This window comes from Chiloscyllium plagiosum, unplaced genomic scaffold (genome assembly GCF_037043375.1).
Source record: "Chiloscyllium plagiosum isolate Xiang-an unplaced genomic scaffold, Cpla_swu_hap1 HiC_scaffold_30, whole genome shotgun sequence".
Lineage (NCBI taxonomy): Eukaryota > Metazoa > Chordata > Chondrichthyes > Orectolobiformes > Hemiscylliidae > Chiloscyllium > Chiloscyllium plagiosum.
The window spans coordinates 14,506,292-14,521,968 of NW_028270168.1; the positions used below are offsets into that span (position 1 = coordinate 14,506,292).

The following is a 15,677-nucleotide window of genomic DNA, read 5'->3' on the forward strand; positions in this document are numbered from 1 at the left end:
AGGTGCTCCTACACCAGAAGGATTGCAACAGCTCAAGATGACTCACCGTAAACGCATGAACAATAAATGCTGGCTTTGTCAATGACATTCACACCCCACAAATGAACAAGTGTTGCTACTGACAGTTGACGATCTTGCCATTTTACTCAAAAGACTCAGTTCTGTAGTACTCACTCTGCTGTTTTGCATTTCTTTTGCCACCTTTCCTACACTCATTTTCATTCCCAAATGCTCCACCTTCCACACAAACTACAAGCACTGCTACCTTTCACATGCTCATCCTTTAAATTTCATTAACTTCACCCATTCATGATCTCACCCACCACCCATGTTTCAAAATAATCACAATCAAACTTGTTTGCTACCTGTAACCATTTAACTTCAAAGCCAGTTTTTTTTTAAATAAAGCAGAAACAAACAGCTTGAACCAAGTGTAACTACTAGAACAAGTAGCAGAAAGGTTTTGTTAGTTGTTTGATGGTAAGGTTAGAGAACTGAGAGCACCCTCCACTGGGGAGAAAATCCAACAGCAGCTGGTATTTGCAGGCAGTTTTCTGTCTAAATACATACCTTCTCAGAATTTGCCAAATTGGGTGCACATTTAAAGGTTTATTTTATGTTGAACAGTTGCAATATCATTTGGAACATTCAAATATTCCAGTACTAAATTTTAGCTGCCAATATTAAAATAATTAATACATTGTTATACTGAATGCTGAACCAATAGCTTCAAAAAAATTATTAGGTGGGCTCAAAATAATGTGGTTGCACACAATTGAAAACTGGTTTTCTCTTCACTTGAAGGCTTAAGTGGAAGTAGTTAATGTTAGGGATATTAGGTCAATCATGTAGGCTGCTTTATCTTGGATGGTGTCAAGCTTAGAATGTTGCTGGAGCTGCACTCAGTCAGGCAAGTGGGGAGTATTCCAACGCACTCCTGACTTGTGCCTTGTAGATTGCAGAATCAGGTGGTGATGTACTCAATGCAGGAGTCCAAGCCTATGACCTGATCTTGTACCTCGTATTTATAATGACTAGACTAGTTACGTTTCTGGTCAAGGGTAACACCCAGGTGTTAATAGTTGGGAAACTCTGATGGTAGTGCCATTGTTACTGCTTGCCACTTGTCATCCCAAATCTACGTATTGTGCTAAATTTGAGTGTGGCCTGCTTTAGTATGAGAAGTTGTAAATGATGAACGTTATACAGTCTTCAGCAAATACCTTTAAAATTTGACCCTATGATCGAGGGAAGGCCATTTATGAAGCAGCTACAGATAGTTGAGCCCAAGTGCACTAACCTCAAACTCCTGCCGAGATATCCTGAAGCTGAAATGACTAACATTGAACAACCACAACCATCACGGAGAGGTTTCTCCCCAAATCCTACTGATTCTACTTTTATTAGGTCTCCTTGATGCCACATTCGGTCAAATCCAGCGTGGACAACAAGAACAGCCCCTTTCACTTCACCTTTGGAATTCAGTTCTTTCATCCATACTTTGACAAAGTCTGTTGTGAAGAGAGGAGCTCTGTGGCCCTGGCAAAACCCAAACTGTACATCAGTGAACAGGTTGTTTGTAAGCAAGTGCTGCAAGATACTACTGTTGATGACACCTTCCAACAATTTACTGATAATTGAGAACAGACCCTTGGGTGGTGGGTACAATTGGCTGATGACATACATAAGTACACCAAATAATTTAAGACTTATAATTAAAATATCAGGCTAAGGTGGATCTTTAAATCAGATGACTAAATTACACATTGGAGACTAATGGGGTGGGGTAGGGAAGGATGGGGAATAAAAGGAATTGAAGCTCATGATCAAAACTTATGTGGTCAGACCATCGCATTGCCAAGTTTCCTGGACATCTTCAAACTGAAGCTGGCAGCAACAATGACTCCAAACAGAAAATGAACTGAAATCGTATTTCAGAGGAAAGGCTCCAGAATTACACAATCCCAGCTGAGGAAGGAATGCTGGAGGTGATGCAGCTCCTCTCAAAATTTGGCTCATCCAGTTTACTGCACAGTGACTACAGTACTCCCCCACACCTGGGGAGGGCGGGGGGATACATTCCAAGAGCTACCATGGAAGCCTGAAACCACTGATAGGTGCCAGCCCACTCACTTAAAAAATGGGGAATTTACCTTGCCAGCAGCCCCCAGTCCCTTGCTCTGGAACGTTCCCTGTAATACGTTTGGGCCGTGGTAAATCTCGGGTAACTGCGGAAACCGACTCTGCGGATAAGGCAGTCATCCTGTATTTCAAAACTAAATTTATGCACATGTACGTAAAAGACATCTTGTGGAAGTTGCATTAAGTTACATTGTATTCCTTGTACAACACAAAGCTGGGAGGGATGGTGAGCTGTGAAGACAATCCAATGCCCCTGACCTTCTGGTTAGTAGAGGTCACAGGTTGGAAGGAGTCAAAGACACTTTAGCGATATGCTGCAGTGGGTGGCGCATCACTGCTGTTTGCCAAGGGTATTTGCTGATGAATATTTAGATTTAGATTTGAGAATGAAACCAAACCAGCACATTTCCTTGTCCTGGATAAAGTCAGTTTCTTAAATGTTGTTGGAGCTACACTGTGCTGACAAGTAGAACATATTCCATCATTTAAATGCCTTGTGCCTTGTACAGGAATGAAAAGCTTTGGAGATGCTAGATGAATTACTCCACTCGTACAGCCACATTACTTACCGAGCTAGGTCAGTTCAATTTCTTGACAACACTGTCCTTCAGGATGTTGGCAGTTGAGGATTCAGTAATGGCAGTACTATTCAGTGTCGTAAGGAAAGTTAAATCACTTGGTGATAATTCCTACCTAGCATATATGTTCCAAATGTTATTTGCAACTTACCAAACTGCCTTTGTCTTGCTGCATATGAATATTGACTGCTCAAGTACTGAGGGAAATGAAGAATGGTGCTGAAAATTGTGCAGTGCTCTTTCCCATTTCTGGCTTTACAATACAGGGAAGGCCATTGATGAAACAGAAAATGATTGCTGAGCCAAGAACACAACAAAGAAACTTCGGCAGCAATACCCTGGGACTGAGATGATTCCTGAAGAGCTTCTGCTCGAAACGTGAACTCTCCTGCTCCTTGGATGCCTGAACAGCTGTGCTTTTCCACTGAGATGATTTGTCTCTTAACAACCTCAACCACTTTCCTTTGTGTTAGGTCTAACTGCAACCAGCGAAGGCTTTCTTCCTTCTCCTACCCCCACTAATCCCCAGTGACTCCAGTTTTGCTAAAGTCCTTTGATGCCACACTGTCAAATGCTGCAAAAACCAAGCGCAAAAAGCTTTATTTTCCAACTCTGAGTGACTGGAACTTGCTTCTAAATTGGCAGGAAAGGGGTGGATAGGGGTGAAATATTCCCAAAGTAACTCGGTGTGAAACCAACACAGTTTGTGTGCCAAACTGATTGGTTTTGAATCCAGAACTAGTTTGGTACTGCCATCGTCTTTTGAATTAGACCACTGTCAAATATTTACATTCTTTGTAATTAAAAAAAATGCAACATGCTAACTCTGCTTTGTTCAGCAACAAATTTACAACACTTTCAGAAAATGGTCTCACTTACAGTAAAATTACATGTTTCACTACAACAATTGATTATTACCTTTGGCCATCAGCAGGGAAAACATTGCCATCACAGAAATGTTAACATGTACAGCAAACTTGTTTTAACCAGCACTTTATGAACAGTACTCTTGATAAAATGGCAAACATTATATACCTCAGTTTTCTGTATTACTGTCCAATTATTATAGTTTATTTACATCAATGTAACTATACTTGTTCAATTGAATGACCACATGAAATATCAACAGTTGATTCAATTTCGAGTCAATTCTCCTCAAATATTGCGATCTCTTGAGTAGTCAGTTGAAGGTCCAAGTGAGAAGGCGCTCTGCCAGTATGTTTCATTTAAGGCAAAGTTGCATTATTAAGTGATTTATGCTGTAAATAAACTATACAGTAATGTCTATACCCCTGCTTCATTACACAGATTCTAGCAACCTCTTGATCTTCTGGAACATTTGATCAATCAACTCACTCCTGGTCCCATAGGGGCCAGATAAAAAGTTTACTGTATTCCCAAATGCTAACAAATTACATATTTCCTTATTTTAAGTATTAATAAGCTATCATCAAGGCTGCTCATTAACCCAGCCAGGAATGACACTTTAAGCAAGATTACAAGGACAAAGAGAAATCAATGACAAACACCTGTTCCAAAAGAACTGAAGGCCTACAGGCAAATAGTATTGGAGTGGGTCTAGCTAAATAACCCCTGCAAATGTCAGCATTGACTCCTTCAGTACTCTAATCTATGATTGAAGATCCATGGTTCCTGTTCAAATGTTAACAACGTATAACCAATAAATACAGAACTCAAAGCCGAAGCAAACAGACAATAAAACACTCATTCATGCTATTATGGAAAATGTTACTGCTTTATAATGTACAAATAAAAGCAATAAAACTGCGCCAAAATAGTAACACTTTATTAAAGACAGTACAAAGAATAAGTACTTAAAATTTACTGCTACTAAGCATTAAGTACGAGCAAATATAACACACTCTAATATCTTTTCCAGAAGTCATTTTGATTTCATGCAAAATCACTCTCCCATGTCCAAGTCTGAAAATGACTGGTCTTTTGTTTATACAGCTTGGTACAAATAAGTTCTTCACTTAATCAAACGACTGCTGTCTTAGATTGACACACTATAGTAAATGTCTGAACAACGAAATCTACGTAATATGTGTAAAAGGGAACTTGTGCTTCACCTTCAGAGTTAATCACCAAGTTTCTGAAGTGTAAATTCCCCTCTGTGAAGAAAACATTTCTAATTGTTCCTTTCCTTCAACACAATGGAGCTGATGAATGCCGACTGCCATCTTGTGGTGAAAATGCTTTACTTCTTGAGTCATGTCTCCTTTTAGCAAGTTGCAAGCAGTGCAGCAACAGCCTAGTTTAGATGCAATAAATCAGTCATGTGAATAAGGTTAGCTGTAACTTTTCACTATCAAAAACTGAATAAATGAGGAATACTAGCATAAGGCTGTCAATCTTCATTCTTCTACTTAGCAGCAAGTCTACTCATATCCTTAACCATTTCCAACCATACAGAATTCAACTCTGCTTGGATTTCATCTCTCCCTCATGAAAGGTTACTGCATCATTCTAGTCATGTGCACCACTCATTGTGGTACTACTGCTAAGTAAATTTCAATTCAAGTTTTCAACCAGAAACATCTTACATTTTAAAAACTGGCTTGAATCACAGGTTGCAAACTATGGTTCGATTCTGTGGTGATAAATTTGAGTTAAACCAGCTATTTTTCAATCAAAAGTTGTGTAATGAAGAGGACGGATCATGAGATAATTCAGAAATATGCAAATGGAATAAGGAGCCATATAGCTTTCAAATAATGTTATTATATTGGGATTATCAGATCAACTTTAAAATTATAAACATCTAGTGCAAAAGAGGCAGTGGGGAAGATTACAAATATTTTTATTCACCAAGGTATGATAATCTGAAATGCACTGTTTTAAAGCGCTGTAAAAACAAATTCATTGGTAACTTATAATAGGAAACTAAATTTATATAGACTTGAAAAGGAATCGTTTACAGGATTGAAGAGGTGACAGATACTAATAAATTTGTTAATAATTTTTGAAACTGATCAAGTATGTGAATGAGGGAAGTTCAGTTGATGTAGTTTATATGAATTTTAGCAAAGCTTTTGACAAGGTCTCACATGGGAGACTGATTGAAAAGGTTGAAGCACAAGGAGCTGAAGGAAAGTTGTGGAGATGGATCAGAGAGTGGCTTAGTAATAGGAAACAAATGTTACTGTAGAAGGCTGTTTGAGTGACTGGAGGCCAGTGTCCAGTGGTCTATTAAGGTTCACTACTGGGACCACTATTGTTTGTTACATATAAAAAAAAACTGCAGACAACCCCAAGACTGGTCGAATGGTTAATAGTGAAGATGGTTGTAGGTTACAGGATGCAATAGATGGGTTGGTCAGGTGATATTTAACCTTGGTAAGTGCAAGGTGATACAATTTGGAAGAAGAAACAAGATGAGGGAGTATTTAATGAATGGCAGGAGACTGGTTAGCTTAAAGGAACAAGGGGATCTTGCGGTAATTATTCACAGATCCCCAAAATCAGCAGTGCATATCAAGAGGATAGTTAAGTCAGCATATGGGATACTTGACTTCATTAACCATGGTACAAGAGTATAACACCAAGAAAGTAATGTTGGAGTTGTACAAGCATTGGTCAGGCAACAACTGGAGTACTGTGTGCAGTTCTAGTCACCTCACTGCAGGATGGATGTGATAGCACTAGAAGAGTACAGAGAAGGTTCACCAGGATGTTGCCTGGGATGGAGAAAGTGAGCCATAAGCAAAGACTGGATAGACTTGGTTTGTTTTCTTTAAAGCAAAGAAGACTGAGGGAGGACATGATTGAGGTATATAAGATTGAGGGATATTAACTGAGTGAATACAGAACAGTTGCTCCCCTTAGTTGAAGGGTCAATCACGAGATTTAGGGCAGGGGGCAGGAGATTCAAAGGGGATTTGGGAAAACACTTTCACTCAACAGGTGTTGGGAATCACTGCCTGGGAATAATCTGCCGATGCTGGATTCCAAAGTAGACAGGCAAGATGCTGGAAGAATACAGCAAGCCAGTCAGCATCAGGAGGTGCTGAAGTCAACACTTCAGGTGTAACCCTTCTTCAGGACTGGGGGTGGGTGTAGGGGGAGCTGCAGAGGCAGGGTGAAGTGGGGATAGGTGAAGACAGGTAGAGGTAAGACCTGGGTGGTCAATGGGACGAATGAATCGGCTGGTGGGAGGGAGCAGTGGAAGAGATGGGGATGAGCTGGGAAGGGAGATTATTTGAAATTGGAGAACTCAATGTAGAGTCCTCCAGGCTATAAGTTGCCCAGGTGGAAGATGAGGTGTTGTTCATCCAACTTGCGGTTTGGTTTGTTGTGGCAACGGAGAAGGCCAAGGATGGCCATGTCAGAAAGGGAGTGGGAAGGAGAATTAAAACGGGCGGTGACTGGGAGGTCTGGTCCACCCTGCGGGCCTGGCTGAGATGCTCAGTGAACCGTTCCCTAAGTTTACATTTGATCTTCCTAATGTAGAGAAGACCACATCGGGAGCATCTGATGCAGTAAATGAAGTTGGAAGAGAGGCAGGTGAACCTGTCTCACCTGGAAGGATTGTTTAGGGCCCTGGATAGAGGTGAAGAGAGTAGTATACTGGCAGATTTTGCATATTTCCCAGTTGCAGGGGAAGGTACCTGGGGATCAGGAGGGTCGATGAGGAGAGTGGCGCGAACCAAGGACTGTCAAAGGCAACGGGCCTTGCGGAAGGCAGAGACGGGTGGAGAGGATGGAAGGTGGACGAGGCTGGAAACCTTACAACCTTTAAAAGGTATGTGGATGAGCACTTCAAATACCATAACATTCAACAATATGAAACAAGTGCAGGAAATTGGAATTAATGCACTTTAGTGGTAGTTATGTTGGCGCAAGCTCGATGGGCCGAAGTCATGAGATCAATTCCAGATTGTGCCGAGTCAGCCAATCCCAGTGGACAAAGAGCTGGACGAATGAGATTAGCATACTAGTTAGAAGAAACAGCAATAGGTCAGTCCGTCCCTCAAGCCTGCTGTCATTCAACAAAATCTTTGCTGATTTGATCACATTCCCCCCAACTCCCAATGACCATCCTTATTAAGAATCTATCTTTATTAAAAAATAATTCAAAGACTGTTTCCACAACCTTTTAAGGAAGGGAGCTCCAAAGACTCAAATTCTCTGAAAGAGATTTTTTTCATCCACCTTAAATGTGTAATTCTTTATTTTTAAGCAATGATTCCTAGTTCCAGATTTTCCTAGAAGAGGAGAAATCCACACTGTCAAAATCCTTCAGGAACTTTAGCTTTAATAAAATCACCTCATACTTCTAAACTCCAGCAGATATATGTCCAACCTATCATCTTTTCCTCATACAGCAAACTTCCCATTCCAGGTAATAGTGCAGCAAAGCTTTCAGAACTGTTTGAACTGACCTCTGTGCTCTGGACTGTATTTACAGCATTCCTTAAATAAAGTGACCTATACAGTGCCCTATTCCATATGCAGTTCCATCAAAGTCCTGTATAACTGAAGCATAAGCTTCCTATTTTTGGATTAAATCGCCATCACAATAAGCATTAACATTCTAACAGCTTTCCTAATTATTTGATGCAGGTTCTTGTTAACATTTTGCAATTCAAATGCGAGGACACGAAGATCCCTCACCATCTGAGAGCTTTGCAACCTCGTACCCTTTAGATAACATACTTCATTTTTATTCTTTTGATAAGCATATTACCTAATTTGAGCAAGATTGCAGACATTAGAAATGCAGATGGATCTGGGTGCCCTCATCTATGAATCACATGTTAGTAAGTAGTTAGGAAAGCTAATAACATTTTACCATTTATTGCAAAGGTAATTGAGTACAATAATAGGGAGATTATGCTTCAAGTTTACAGAGCACTGGTAAGACCACACCTAGAATATTCTTATATCTTTCCTCAAGAAAGATGAAATGTATGGGAAGCAGTTCAGAGAAGGTTTACCTTACTAATTTCGGAGATGGGTGAGTTGCCTTATGAGGAAAGGCTTCTATTTGCTGTAGTTTAGAAGCAGCAGCAACAACTTAATTGAAAAACATAAAACTCTGAGGGGACCTGAAAAGGTAGATGTGGAAAGGATGTGGGAGAACATAGAACCAGGGGGGCACTATTTAAAACCTAGGGATGAGTCATTTCACTCACGCCCTCCTTTCACTCTCTCCCTCCCTTCCCTCTCCCCCAAAAGGGTCATGAGTCTTTGGAACTTTTCCTGAAAATGGTGATACAAGCAAAGCTCTTGAATATTTTAAGGCAGAGATAGATTCTTGTTAAATGAGTGATTGTGAGGTTATCAGATATTGGAGAGAATATGGATTTGAGGTTACAATCAGATCAATCACAATCTGATTGCATCGTGGAGCCTCTCTAAGGGCTGAATGGCCGAACTCCTGCTGACTTGCATGCCTGTATCCTTTTTCATTCTTCCTGTCAAAAATGGACAATTTCACATTTCCTTCATCATACTCCATTTGCCAGATCTTTGCCCACTTAACCTACCCATATCCCTTTGCATCCATATGTCCTCTTCACAACTTGTTTTCCTATTTATTTTCGTGTTATCAGGAAATTTACCAGTCATATTTTTGGTCCCTTCAACAGACCATATAAAATTGTGAAAAGTTGAGGGTCCAGCATCAATCTCTGTGGTTCAGCCATTGGTTACATTTTTTGGATTAGATTAGTTTAGATTCCCGATAGTGTGGAAACAGGCCCTTTGACCAAACAAGTCTACACCAACCCTCCAAAGAACAATCCACCCAGTCCCATTCCCCTACATTTACCCCTGACTAATGCACCTAGCACTACGGGCAATTTAGCATGGCCAATTCACCTAACCTGCACATCTTTGGACTGTGGGAGGAAGCCGGAGCACCCAGAGGAAACCCCCGCAGACACGGGGAAAAATATGCAAACTCCACACGTAGTCGCCAGAGGCTGGAATTGAACCTGGGACCCTGGTGCTGTGAGGCAGCAGTGCTAAACACTGAGCGACCGTGCCACATTCCGCCCAATCTTGCCAAACAGAAAAGGAACCATTTATACCTACGCCAATTGCTGTAGAATGGCCAATCTTCTGCTCATGCTAACATGCAACCTAAGATTAAAATGTCAAATCTAACTAAATAGTGAAGAGGGAAGAGAAAATAATTTCAGGGCTCTGTAGCTAAAAGCACCAGATAGTTAAGAATTTCTAATCTGCCAACAGGTTGAATAAATACTTACATCTACAGCAGTGGAAAACAATGCTCATGTAATCACTTAGTCATTTGGTGCTGTAAAAGATAAACAATACAATTTTGTTAGTATAATGCAACATCATCCAATGTGCCCAGAAAGCAAACAACCAACTTTTTAAGGTCATTAATTCAAATGAGTGAAGATGTGAAAAACTGATTTGTAGACGCTCTGATGTAAGCAAATTGATTGCATATAGTTATAGTTGTTAATACAGAAAGGAAATTCCCAGACCTGACTGACATTCTGTGCTGAGCTTGCAGATTTGTCAGTGACAATGGGAACACCATCGCCTTAAGCATGAAGGACATGCAAAAGATAAATTAGCTGGGTAATTGTCTGGATACATGTGTGTGAACAGGAACAAAACCTGGGTCTTTATATCCCACCACACACGTCATAGAACATAGAACAATACAGCACAGAACAGGCCCTTCGGCCCACGATGTTGTGCCGAACTTCTAACCTAGATTAAGTACCCATCCATGTACCTATCCAAATGCCGCTTAAAGGTCGCCAATGATTCCGACTCTACCACTCCCACGGGCAGCGCATTCCATGCCCCCACCACTCTCTGGGTAAAGAACCCACCCCTGACATCTCCCCTATACCTTCCACCCTTCACCTTAAATTTATGTCCCCTTGTAACACTCTGTTGTACCCGGGGAAAAAGTTTCTGACTGTCTACTCTATCTATTCCTCTGATCATCTTATAAACCTCTATCAAGTCACCCCTCATCCTTCGCCGTTCCAACGAGAAAGGGCCGAGAACTCTCAACATATCCTCGTATGACTTCCTCTCCATTCCAGGCAACATTCTGGTAAATCTTCTCTGCACCCTCTCCAAAGCTTCCACATCTTTCCTAAAGTGAGGCGACCAGAACTGCACACAGTACTCCAACTGTGGCCTAACCAAAGTCCTGTACAGCTGCAACATCACTTCACGACTCTTGAATTCAATCCCTCTGCTAATGAACGATAATACTCCATAGGCCTTCTTACAAACTCTATCCACCTGAGTGGCAACCTTCAAAGTCACCTGCCAATATTATTTACACACAAATTAAGAATGACTACTTAGAGGGAACTATCAGCATTGGGTAAATTTTCCCCAATATAAATATTCAACTTCAGCAGAGAAAACAAAAATGGAATTATGTTGATGACCTAATAACTTTAAAGTTTATCGATCACAATAGTAGCTTGGTTTGATTTATTACTGTCAAGGTACAGTGAAAAGTGTTGTCTCGAGTGCTTTATAGGCAGATTGTACATCATAATAATAGAACAGAATATGGTACACATGTCCACAATTTGTGTAAGTTATTACTGTACATTCACAAAAAGTAACTAGGTGCAAACTTACCCACTAAGCTCCAATGAACTGTATCCACTCTATGGCAACAGTAGGTAATGCAGAATCTGCTTAAACCTGCCAGATATAACTAGTTTATTATAACAAAACCTGACCAATTGTGCAAAATTAACTTTAAAGCATAACAGGATATGATTGCAGGTGTTCAGTTACTCATTAGGAAGATTTACTACAGAAATAAGACAACTAGTTCAATGGGATTTCTTCAAATGTGCTTTGCAAACATTTTTAAGTCACACAAAAAAAGGGACCTTGAGATTTTCAATTTCTACTTTAAATATTAGGAAATTTTTATTTTCAAAAACATTAATCCAACTTGTGGTTTTGAATGTCAGCATTCGGAGCTAGTCACAAGATGAATGATTTTTCTTATAGGGGGTATTCTCCAATATGCAGATCTAGATAGAGAAGTCAAATACTGATCAAGTTAAATAAAATTTTAATAGTCTACTTGGTGAAAATCTTCAATCAGAAGACATTTTTATGAACACTTTATCGATTACAATAAAATAGAAACACAACTGCATGGTAAAAAGGTTGAGATCGAAGCTTAGCTGCGCATTGACTTACTTGGTCCATTACATCTTTTAGCATACTTGCTTGTTAAATGTCCTTCCAATGAAGTTTACAAAACTGCATATAAGTGCTCGCTCTCCAATTCAAACTTTTTTTTGTTGAAACTTCCTTGTTAACATAAATTCAAATTAATACTTGTTCCACAATCAAGTTCTCACTTTTGGTTTTCTTCAATTTCAGGAGAACATTATTCTGCATTGTACAGAACTAATTAATTTGTTAACCTTGGCCAAACTACCTCAAACATCGTGACACCAAAGCAATGAAACTCCAAAGTAGGTAGAAAGCAAGTAGATTTCTTACTCAACATGCCATTAATTCTCACTGGTTCCTAATCAAAAATGACTTGTTAACAGAACTTGCAGGCGCACATAACTTTTCATTTAATTTCAATATGACCATTGCTGCTTTACGATAACCTCATGAAGTTAGAGGATCTGTGTGTTTTATAGTATGGAGTAAAAAAAATTAGAATTCCTATATTTTAGCAGATAATTGTTCAACAGCTTTACAAAAGGAATGCCTGCAAAAATTGCAGACCAACTCCGTATATAACATGCATGGCGTGCTGCATAACTTATGTAATACAAGTTTTCTTTTGCTTGTGAAGGTGCCAATGCAAAGGGGCATTCACTGCAGTCTGATTTAACTTCCAAAGTGCAGCAAAGACACACAAATAATCCTCACCTCAATGGCCTTCTATCTTTTACATTTATGCATGTTAAACAAAACAAGAATACTAATTGCAACCCACAACTATATCTCTACAATCAAAGCCATTTACTTAGAAACGCTACAACCACTATTAATCACCAGATGGCCACCTTTGTTTTTGATAAACCAGGAAATTTTGCTCAGAAGGACTTGCACTTTCATTATTTGCTCCATTATGGTGGCTCCATTTTGAATCAGATGCAATTTTTCTGAGTGCCACATACTAAGTCGACCTTCCAAAATACTCAACTCAGAATCAAATACAGGCAGATCATGTGTCACCTGGTGTGACTTCCATGAAACACTTTAATGAAAGATTCAAGATTCTTATACCTGTCACTTTCAACATGCAGCCAATGAACTAAAAAACTTCAAAGCAAAAGACAGAAAAGCTCACAAACAACTGCTCATAGCAATGTCCATTCTGGGAAGAACCTGCCTGTTCAACTGTGAGCGCTTGGTTTTAGTATAATGGTATGTCATTGAATATGCAACTGAGCAGATGTCATAAGACAATCTAATCACATCATAACTGCAAGGTACGGTTTTGTATATCACTGATCAGTATGCACAACCTCTACATGCAAGTATAAAATTATGGATTAGGTTTTAAAAAAATACAAAACATGTTTGTGCTGCAATAAATTGGAATGGAAATGGTCACTTTTAATTGGAACTCAGCTTTAAGAATTCAAATCAAAGACAGCAACATGATGCCCATTAAATAAGCAGATCCATGTTCAACAGATCTTATAATGCAGTTCTTATTTTAAAAGACTCCTATTTCAAAATTAGACGATAAATATTCTGTCGTGGCCAGTCACAGACTCAATTTTCAGAATTGGTACTTGCTTTGAAATTGGCGATTTGGATGTGTAATTTTTAAGCAAGAGTCAGAACTATTGTGGAGCTTTTGTTTGCAAGTATGTTAAATGTGTTCTCTCCTAAATCAGGTTTAGATAATTTCCAGAATTGCCCCAACTCCCCACCCCAAAACATCCTTCATCTTGCAAATAATTTTGCCGTTGCAGACCATACAGAACAGAAAACCATTAATGGTCGACAATGCATTGTAGTTGCATAAAATTAGTGAATGATACTGTCCGACTTTTAGGGAAAGTAACATTCAATGTCTTGATACAAATATAATTTTTCTCAGTTCACAAACTCATTTGCTCATGGTTTGTTGGATTTCTTTTAGGAATGTGAAAAGGAAATCAAAATTAACAAATCCTGATACTTTAAAAAGTTAATTAATGAATCTCAGTTTAAACTTTGTTACTTTTTTCCACATTTATATATTGTGGATATTTTATAAATGGAGGTTACACAAATCAATTAAAATAGAAGCCTTCAAAAGCCAAGTTAAGGTCATCAGCAATTATTAGATAGTAGATATCGACAAATCTATTCACTTAAAAAGCAGTTGAGTTTTGTTAAGGAACAATTTCAAAGACATTGAAACATATCCTCAAAAACTGTCCAGAACATGAGAATTGTCAGCCAAACTGTTAAATTTGGGGCACAAAGGTACAGATATAAAATGTTAAATTATTTTCTCTGCAAATCTCTAGCAAGCAGATCAAGAGTTTCTCACGCACTTTGGGAAGAACTACATGATATGTTACTGGTTTTCATCAAATTCTGCACGGTACTTTAACCAAATATATGACTTCTTAATAAATCTCAGACATAATACAAAGAAGTTATTTCATATCATCAATCCCAACAGATCTCTAGGTGCATTCATTCAACATTTAGTAATACTTGCAAAGAAATTAACCAGACAGGATGACAGTCATCTAAATATATTTCAGTCTTCCATTCAGTCACATGATCCATAACCAATTCTGAATTTGGTGTTTTTTTTGAATTAGCATTCACCGTTCCTCAATACTGGACCACAAATACTGATCGAGGAAGAGATGCACAAAATCCATCCATTATCAAAAGTATTTCACACGTGGAAATACAGATCACACATGCAGTCCAAATCTTGTTCCAAAACTCTGTTTAATAAGGATCGAAATCAACAAACATCAACATTTAGAATAATTTTCCTACATGATTCAATGAAGTAAACTTCCTTTGATTAAATAGTCTAGTGCTACAGAGAAAATTAAGTCACATTATTTTTAACATGACTGTGACATTTTTTTAAACATTTGAAATGCTGACTGTGTTAATCAGGCACTAATTCCCAGGTCAGTTTCCAGATGAGATGCCAAAACATATTATGTAGGTTGGGAAAAACTTGGCACAGAAATTGTCTTACCATATAACTCCAACAGCAGCTTCCTGTACAGCCCCCACCTAGGATGTTGGTGTCATGATAACAGGTCAGGGCCAGCCTCAACCACGCTTCCCTGATAGTCAGGTGACAAAAGGATATTTGTTAAAACTTAAGAGACTAGGACAGAAATACAATCTGTGGCTATTTACCAGAATATTTAGTAACAGCAATACAAAGAAATTTCTCATTGCCTATACCCTATAATTTACCATAAAATACAACTCTCCAACTTAAATTTTTTTCAGTTTTTTTTAAAGCTAAAAAGAAAAATGTAAATGGTTAGAACTGATCAATCAGTAGGCAATGACAAGCATGCCATATGCTGCATTTATTAATATTGGTTGAGGTAGATAGGTCATCAAGTATATTTTGTCATCTCTTTTGGATAATCTTCAATTTAGAAAAAAAATTCAAGAAAAGTGCCATTCGTGCCATTTTGGTCCAATCGATGAATGTTGTACAGAAATTATACTGTAGTAGCCAACCTTGTAATAGGGATGTCACAAACATAACTCAAAAGATATTGTGTTTGAAGCACAATTTACCACAAAAATTAATGTTATTAGTTCTGCATTGCAGGTTATACAATAAGGAATTGTCTTCCATTATCAGCATTCAATGCTTACCACATGTGTAAATTTTAAAACAGATGACAGTGAAATAACCAATCTATTGTCAACATCACAAAAGGCCTTTGTTTGTAATACCATGACTGTTTAGGAATGCACCTGGATCATTACAGTAAAATG

The 15,677-nt window shown here is 38.7% G+C and overlaps 1 protein-coding gene across 3 annotated transcripts in view; it reads right to left on the minus strand.

Annotated features, from left to right (window-relative positions):
• Nucleotides 1-4,506: 4,506 nt before the first annotated feature.
• hnrnpr (heterogeneous nuclear ribonucleoprotein R) overlaps nucleotides 4,507-15,677 on the minus strand; it is a 37,740-nt gene continuing 26,569 nt past the window's right edge. Inside the window, exons 12-15 of one of the 3 annotated variants that reach the window (XR_006315634.2) lie at nucleotides 14,911-15,001; nucleotides 11,337-11,402; nucleotides 9,959-10,008; nucleotides 4,507-4,995 (exon numbers count right to left, since the gene is read on the minus strand). The gene's annotated coding sequence lies outside the window, so the exon portion shown is untranslated. Of the gene's footprint in view, nucleotides 7,678-9,958; nucleotides 10,009-11,336; nucleotides 11,403-14,910; nucleotides 15,002-15,677 lie in introns of all 3 variants that reach the window. The other 2 variants (XR_006315635.2, XR_006315636.2) reach the window with 2 other exon arrangements.